General features: G+C 35.4%; 1 protein-coding gene across 1 annotated transcript in view; it reads left to right on the top strand.

The window, feature by feature from the left end:
• The first annotated feature begins 5,476 nt into the window (after positions 1-5,476).
• Positions 5,477-8,280, top strand: part of LOC124641543 (serine protease inhibitor dipetalogastin) — a 63,885-nt gene continuing 61,081 nt past the window's right edge. The window contains exon 1 of the mRNA XM_047179643.1: positions 5,477-5,631. The gene's annotated coding sequence lies outside the window, so the exon portion shown is untranslated. The remainder of the gene's footprint in view (positions 5,632-8,280) is intronic.

Genomic DNA, 8,280 nt, shown 5'->3' with positions numbered 1-8,280 from the left:
TATCTTCGAGGAGCCATTTTGTTATTCCACGACTGTGATCTGATAACCGAGACACGTTACGTCTAGTTAAATCCGGTTCCTTTATTTTACCGACCGTTTTAAGACTATTAAACAAATCATTATCCTGTTTTTTCAGTCTTAAAAAAACCTGTTAGGGGCAGTATGTAATTCCAACCAAGGGGTATTGGGTTGCTCAGGTAACTGGGTTGAGGGGGTCAGATAGTGCAGTCGCTCCTTATAAAGCACTGGTACTCAGCTACATCCGGTTAGACTTGAAGCCGACCCCAACATAGTGGGGAAAAAGGCTCGGAGGATGGATAGGACAGTATTAAATTAAAAGGACCTTATGATGCTTACGATGCTTTCTGTTTTTTTTTTCTATATACACAGCATCGAGAAAACACGATACCCTTTTGTTGCTTCATGAGGATTCTTTTCCATATTTTGTCGGTTCTTTTCCATTGGTTGAACACTGACTCTTCATAAGAGCCTGTAAAAGGCCTATTTGAAATAATTCTGACTTACGAAAGAGTCTATCTACCAACTTTTGGAACTTCGATTTGCATGTCTGTTACTTAACTACGAGTATTCCTCAATATTCTCATTATTCCTCCGGCCCTGTTCCCAATTTTATTTGGGGTCGGCGCAATATGACTTCCGCTTACATTTTTCCCTGTCACTCGTCATACTGACACGCACTCCCTTTCTATTCATGTCATCTTTCAGGCAATCCATCCATCTTTTCTTAGGTCTTCCTCTTCCTCTCCTTTCATCTACATTCATCCTACTTATTATAATCCTACTTATATTATATCCTACTTTTATATTATAAATGTGAAAGTTTGTGAGAATGTATGGATGTATGTTTGTTATTCAATGACGCAAAAACGGCTGGACCGATTTGTTTGAAATTTGGTATGTAGATAGGTGATATCTTGGATTAACACATAGGCTACTTTTTATCAACACACCACGCGGGCGAAGCCGCTGGCGGAAGCTAGTACTTAATGTAATAAGAGAAACAAGAAAGAACATGTTAATTATTGAAATAAAACTAGTATATAAATAAAAATATGTACATAATGATATACATTCACGTTATTTGTTCACACAAAACATAGTAGTATTATAAAAATAAACTGTGATAAAAGATGTCGCCTTGTCAAGTAGTGTGATAAGCAAAATATTTAGACTTTGTTCTTTCTCTCCTATGTTCCTTGAAAAAGATTTGCTCCTTTTACTTATATCTAGCTAGCTAGATATTTGGAAAAAAGTATAAAAGTAAGTTAGAAAATACTGACGCCAGATGAGCGTCAGTATTTTACACAAGTTATCACATTAATGGTTGTTGTTACAATTCCACGTCAGAGACTGTCAGAGGGATTTGAGAAAACTCTGACATTAGGGCTTGGTAGGTGATTAAACTTGTAGCTCACTCAATTAGACGAATAAGTCCTGTTTCTTTAAATAATACAAATTACAATTCAAAGCATACAAGATATTTGCAAGCTTAAGCTAGTGTATTTAAGAAACCTATTGTTATAATGCAGGTGTAATCATAAAAACCCATTCATTCTTTACTGACGATACACGTGCTTTTACAATCTCTAAATACTACTTTAATACTTGTCACATCACTCGGCTATGTCTGTCGTTTTTCTTTAATAAATCACTATACCTCTTTTGATTAAAGATGAGTTTTGAATGCTGGCTACTGACTGCAACTGCTGACCGCACTTGCAGCGACTGCATGAAATCGGTCGATATCTGAGGGTGACTGCACCTGCTGCTGCCGCTTCGTTCCAAAACGGTTTCATGTAAATACATGTAAACCAAAAGTAGTGGAGCTGCTGCCGATTTAATGCAGTCACGGCAAGTGCGGTTGGCAGTCGCAGTTGGCAGCTGGCATTCGTTTTTCTACTTAGAATTGCTCTGAGTGCAGCGGAAAGAATCATCAGACTCTTACTGACGAAAAAGAGTTTTTACTTCTACTACAAAACCCAACTCTGTCCCCTCCTTAAGCAATGCCGCAGTAACATGTATAAGCCCTAAGAGCTTCTAATCATAATTATTATTAAACTGACAGTTCACACTTAGCTACATGGTGAAAATTGTATGTTGCAGATTCTGAATACTTGAGGAGATTAACCGTTTTTGCTTCACTGTTGACAAGTCTATGACTATCATTATAATGTATGATGAGTAAAATACTGGCAGGCGAGGCTGGAATTTATTAGATTAACTTAAGCACAATTTAACCAGAATTTTGTGAAATATCATTTTGTGGGTTTAGTTTTTCTGACGGGGTTCTCGATTCGAATGTTTTTATTTTTCGGGTCATATATGTACCTAGGTATGGGAATTTTCATCAGTTTCAAGTTAGAATTTCAATCTACAAATAGTGGTTGCATTGTTTGATTGCTGTTCGCTGAAGTGAATTTGAACTTCTGCGAAAAACGGAAATCACGTTGTTATTTTGAACCACAATTATTTAAAAAAGAACAGGTACGTAAAGTAATAAAATTAACGAAAAGTGTTATCAACATCATAATGTCATATTATGTATCATAAAGAAGTGAAGCCATCAACTAATCTTAACATTTTTCGGTATTTAGGCTTCTCAAAACCTTTTGAAAGCTCGCCAAACTCTACAAAAGACCGACAAAATTATAAAACTGTACTATACGAGTGAATTACAAAATTTGTAACGTAATAACCACTTATAACTACAATAAAAACAATAAAAAATGAGAAAAAATCCGTTGGGAAAACTGTTAACTGATAACAAGCTATGTTGAGATGCGGCTTTCAAAAACCCCAAAATATTTATTGCTTTGTGTTATCAAATATTAGGCATGTTTTTTGCTTTGTCATGGCTGCTATATTTTAATCCGAAAAGGATTAAAACTATAGCCATTGTAAAGTCTTGTACGCATGAGTACATAAGGCAAGAGACCACTTTTGAAGTTATTTACAAATATTTTTTACAATGAATATAGAAAAAAACTATCCTAGTAAAACAAAAAAAAATCACTATAGGTAACCAGCGTAAAAAGCGTCAAAAATAGACTACTTAAAAATAATATTTTAATTATTCTGTTCTTTTGAGAGGTCCTACAAGCATTAATAAAAGTTATATAAGTGTAGTTATTTATAGAAACAAGATGAAAAGTATTGAAAACGATAAAAACTTACGATCCTTTAGGGTGCGTCCACATCTGGCGAATGTGCCGCGAATGTGCAGCTCGCGCGCGACCTAAGCGCCGCACGCGAGCGGCGCGCAGGCGGCGCGCGACGTCTGCCATCTTCGATAGTACTGAGCCAATATACGGAACTGTAAGGGCGAGAACTGATTGCGCGCAGATCGCGCGCCGCTCGCGCGCTCTATACGAGCCTTGCGTGAGTTGCGCTAAAGACAAGCACCAAACTATCGCAGTGACTGCACGCGCGCAGCTCGCAGACAGCTCGCAATCGGCTCGCGAGCTGCGCATTCGCGGCACATTCGCCAGATGTGGACGCACCCTTATGACACTGAAATATTTTGTCTTCATGTTTAATGCCTAAAAAATAATATTTTTTAATTACAACGCCTACTAATCTTTTTACAATCTACTAGGACAACATAAATAAACAGAACACTATCCTTTATCAAAGTACACACATAAAACAAAACAACTTGTGAAATGTTATTAACGCTCCTTTAGTCTCTGCATGCCTGGTACCCGATATGTAATGTTTGGTTAACTTTAATTGGTTAAGTTTAACTGGCACGGGATCAGATTGGTGTAGTTTACAATCCCTTAGCTGTTAGAAGTTATTCTGTTAACGGTTTTGATAATAAACTGTGAGCTTGAGATAAAATTAACCGAAGCACGTTTTGTTGGGTTAAAATCATTGATAAGTTTTAAGTAATGATTATGAAAGTCAAGATCACCTGATGATAAAAAGTCTGCAATTGTGAGATTTGTTATTGGTTGCTATATGAGATTAATATTTCTTGTAGAATGTATCATACTGAAAGAAAATAAGTTTGACTTTAGTTATAAACTTGAAAAAAATATAGTGCAAGTTGCAACTAACAATGTTATAAATGTAGAATGTTTATGTTACAGGAAAAAAACTGACTCAAGTGAAGAGGTCGACCTTATTAGACTGGGATTTACCCGTTTCGATTCCAGAGAGAAGTAATAAACTTTATTCTTGACCTTACTTATCAAAATCCCAACTACTTTCCATATTTTTCACCTGTAGGTAGGTAGATAGGTACATTGAGGAATCTATTACTATAGTACATTCTAAAATCAGCTTTTTCAGGAAGTACCTAAGTAAGTTAAGTAAGTAGTTTTTAAGTACCCATCGATTATAAATATGTGTCCAAATCGCGAAAGTTTAAAAACCTCTCGTAATGCTAAGAGTTCAAAATTACTTATGGCTTTAAAATACTCATTAACGTTATCAAGGTAAGGAAATTCGTAGCAGTGTTGTAAAATTTCATCACAAACAGACAGTTCACTAGACATAGCCTATTTATCGAGGAAGGCCATATATGTCATCACGCTAAGACCAATAGGAGCAGAGCACCAATGAAGAAGAATATTTCAAAATCGGTGTTTTTTGTCATTGACGGACGAAGTCGCTATAGGAAGCTAGTCTATACTAATATTATAAAGAGGAAAACTTTGTTTATTTGGTTGTAATGGATAAACTCAAAAACTACTGGACCGATTTTAAATATTCTTTCACCATTAGAAAGCTATATTATCTGCGAGTAACATAGTCTATATTTTATCCCGGTGTGGGCAGTAGCTCCCGCGGAAGCGGGTGAAACCGCGGGGACACGGCTAGTGTCAGATAGATATATTACTAAGGACTGTAAGACATTGGTAAGTATTTATCTAAGCTAAGTATTATGGATCATTACAGTTAATTCTGTGTTTGTTATTCTGAGATCGTTTGTCCATCTCATTTGAAAGTTTGAAAGCCTGTTAAATTCGTGCAGTTTTTGACTTTGCCTGCAGTTGAAAGTCGAATTTGTTTCCCATGAATCCTTTCGTGTTTATTACATGACCCATAATATTCATCGTCTTTGTGAATTCTTGCCGGCCGCTTCCAATTGGTCCATTTGGCAATTAATGGGAAATGATGATGATGATGATGAAAAGTTAAACTGATGAAATAATAAACTCCAAAAACGTATGAAAAAAGTACAGTGAGCATCTCAAGTTTTTTTTTTTTATATTTCAAGTTTATTTTTCTTATAAAAAAAAATAATCAATCGATGATGTACCAGGAGCGCATAGCAACGCAGCAGTTCGAAAACCACTCGGCACCCGACGCGTATTCGAAAACGTAGAAAACGGGCGAGCGCGGGCTCCGTCAGGCTCCTCATTAACCCAGAAAGTGGTGGCCGTCGACTCGAAGCTAAACCAGTGAAAGACGATGAAAACTAGTATACGAGATATATTAGCTTGTGGTGAAGCGACCACGGACTCAGTCGCGAGGCGTCCGCGGAGGGAACCGCTTGTGTTCACGCCCTTTCTAGTTCCGATCGCGTTTGAGCGTTCCAAATTTGAATTTCGCTGGAACTTGCCTGTGTTTGTGTGTTCAAGCGTGTATTGGGAATTATTTTGAGTAAGTTTGTAATGTTTGTATTTTTTTTTTAGATTAAGGATGAAGGAAAAATTAATTTACGGTGTAATTAAAAATTAAATGATAAAAATGACAGAAATAATTTGAAAAAAAAAAGAAACACTTGAAGCTTTAAATTAACAGTGGTATTTTTTACACATAAGTAAGTTAATCTCAAAAAAGTTTATTTTGAAAGAAAATAAAAGGTATTAAACTAGTAATACAACAAAGCGACATGTTAAAAATTAAGTAGGTAAAGCTCATTCATGTTGCCGATCTTAAACTTAAAAAAGAAATAGAATTAAAAAGAATAATTCAATTAAGTTCAAACTATCGCAACTCTATACATACTTTCACACAGACAAAAATAAACGCACCAAATAAAAAAAGTAACCAATGAATCTTAGTCTAGTTAGCCTTAGTTTTAAAAGGCCTATTTTTTAAATCTCAAACGAGTTCTGTAGTGCTCATTACCCACATTGGTATTCATGGAAAGCCATGGATAATCTATGATGCCCATTGAATACTGTCGTCTAAGACGAGCCATTAAAAAAAGTTATTAACGCAAAACGAGGTCTGAAGCTAAGTTTATTTTTAAAGCTGGCAGCTTTATTTTTATTTTAAACATTTGAATTTGAATATGGATTACGCTAAGTCCGCTGCTATTTTCTTTATGTTGATTGCACAAAGTTAGGAATTGACTTTATAGTTATATCAAAAGAATCTCAGTGACTTGGAAAAACTAATAAGTCGGAGCCTTTAAAAGTAAGCAATGCACGTGACAAAGAGATCGAAATTAACAAAGACGTTCTAAATTAATTAATGGTTCATTGCTACAAAATATTCAAAGAAGCGGTTGATCACATAAGTCCAAATAGATGGTCTTTCTTTGGAATTCCATTATCATCTTGTAATGTGACTTTGGTAATTAAATTTTTAATAAAGCGATGCAGATACGTAAGAAACATTCATTCACGTTTCAACATTGTATGTATGATGCAAAAGCCTAGTGACAAATCTATGTGCAAGATCATTGTCTTATTTGCCATTAAAATCTTTCAAATTAAAAACTTATACCTACCATACACTATATACTTTTCCATTGCTTAATCCAAGCAAGCATCTCTATCACCCACTACATCTTTATTCACACCGATAGCTTCCCAATCATTCACACCATCGATCCTTCATAATTTATGAGTACAAACCGTGGTTTATTGGTAACAAATCATTTATGGGCATTACTCTAGCCGTAGACTGCTTACGGTATCTCTGTGCGGCCAGACACGGCAATTTCAGCATTAGAAACAATATAATAAGCGTGCGGTTGATTTGATGATGGCACCACTGGTCTGGGAATGCCGAGAAAAAAAATATCAAGAATTTGATGAAAGGATAGTGTAGGTTTATGAGGTATTAATTGTGGTTGAAAAAAGAGACAGTGGTTGACTTAGAAATATTTGTGAAGATAAGAATTTTCGATACAAGAACCAGCCTACAAAAAGACGTCAATGTAAACTGAAGAAATATCAAGCTTTTGGTTGCCTAGAAAATGCTTCTCACATCACACATATAGGTAAAGCTGCGCCAGTGTGAAATTATTAATCTAATTAGAAGCCAAGGCAAGTAAAAGTCCACATAGATTTTGAATTCTTACATACACACAGAAACAAGTCTCGTGTTATTAAGTAAAAAGACATATCCAGTGAATTCCATTTGTAACATCCATGTTAGAAGCCATTCTTGTTCGGTTCTGACAAGGAATCGCTTCCAGGATTTGCACGAACCGCGTTCCTGATGAATGGGTTTATTAATTTATAGCCCGTCACTCATTACTACTAGAATCTGGTTTCCAAACGCAGTCATAGCCAGCAGATGATGCTCGCAGTAAGGAAGTCGTAAAAAACTCATCTAACTACTCGTTGGAACTAGAAATATCACTTTTAGAGCAAAGATGTCTAGACTTTGGTACTGCAGACTAAACATTCGGTCGACACTTGACCTGATGGTTTTCAATTTTTCGTTTTAAGAATATTTTGGTTAAAATCAAAGTTTTCTAGATACTGGCTAAATAACTGACCATTGAAATGTGCATACTACCATTCATCTTTTTACTGATTTATGAGTCCAAACGAACTATCGGCCGACTAAAAGTTTGCAGTGTGCTCTTAGAGCAAAGTCATCCAGACTTTGAAATAGCAAGTGTTTAAGAACTAATCTTAGCTTACGATCTTAAGTTTATTAATGGAAGCTTTAAATCGTAAAAAGGTAAAAACTAGTTTTGGCGTGTGAAAAATTTCTCTGTACTTCTTTAAGAGATTTTAGTTTATTTTTTGAACTCTTAATTGGTCCTTTAATGAAGTACTTTTAATATATATGTGGAAGTCAATTACTGTTGGGATGGCGCTATCACTCTTATAGTATATAAAATATTTAGACAGAATAGGCTGAGGTAGGTTGTAGGAAAGAAATAAATGAAAGTAAAGACATTTATTTGCGAGAACATGAAGCACATAGTGACCCATTCAGAAGGAAAGATAAAGAACAGGAAATAAAGTACTGAAGACAGTACAGAAGATAAAAAACTGACCATTTAACAAACCACAAGAAAACATCATCACTTAACAATAATAAACTTAATAATGATCCAAG

This window comes from Helicoverpa zea, chromosome 22 (genome assembly GCF_022581195.2).
Source record: "Helicoverpa zea isolate HzStark_Cry1AcR chromosome 22, ilHelZeax1.1, whole genome shotgun sequence".
In the NCBI taxonomy this organism is placed as follows: Eukaryota; Metazoa; Arthropoda; class Insecta; order Lepidoptera; family Noctuidae; genus Helicoverpa; species Helicoverpa zea.
Note: the sequence above shows the minus strand (reverse complement) of the source record. Positions and strands in the feature narration are given on the sequence as shown.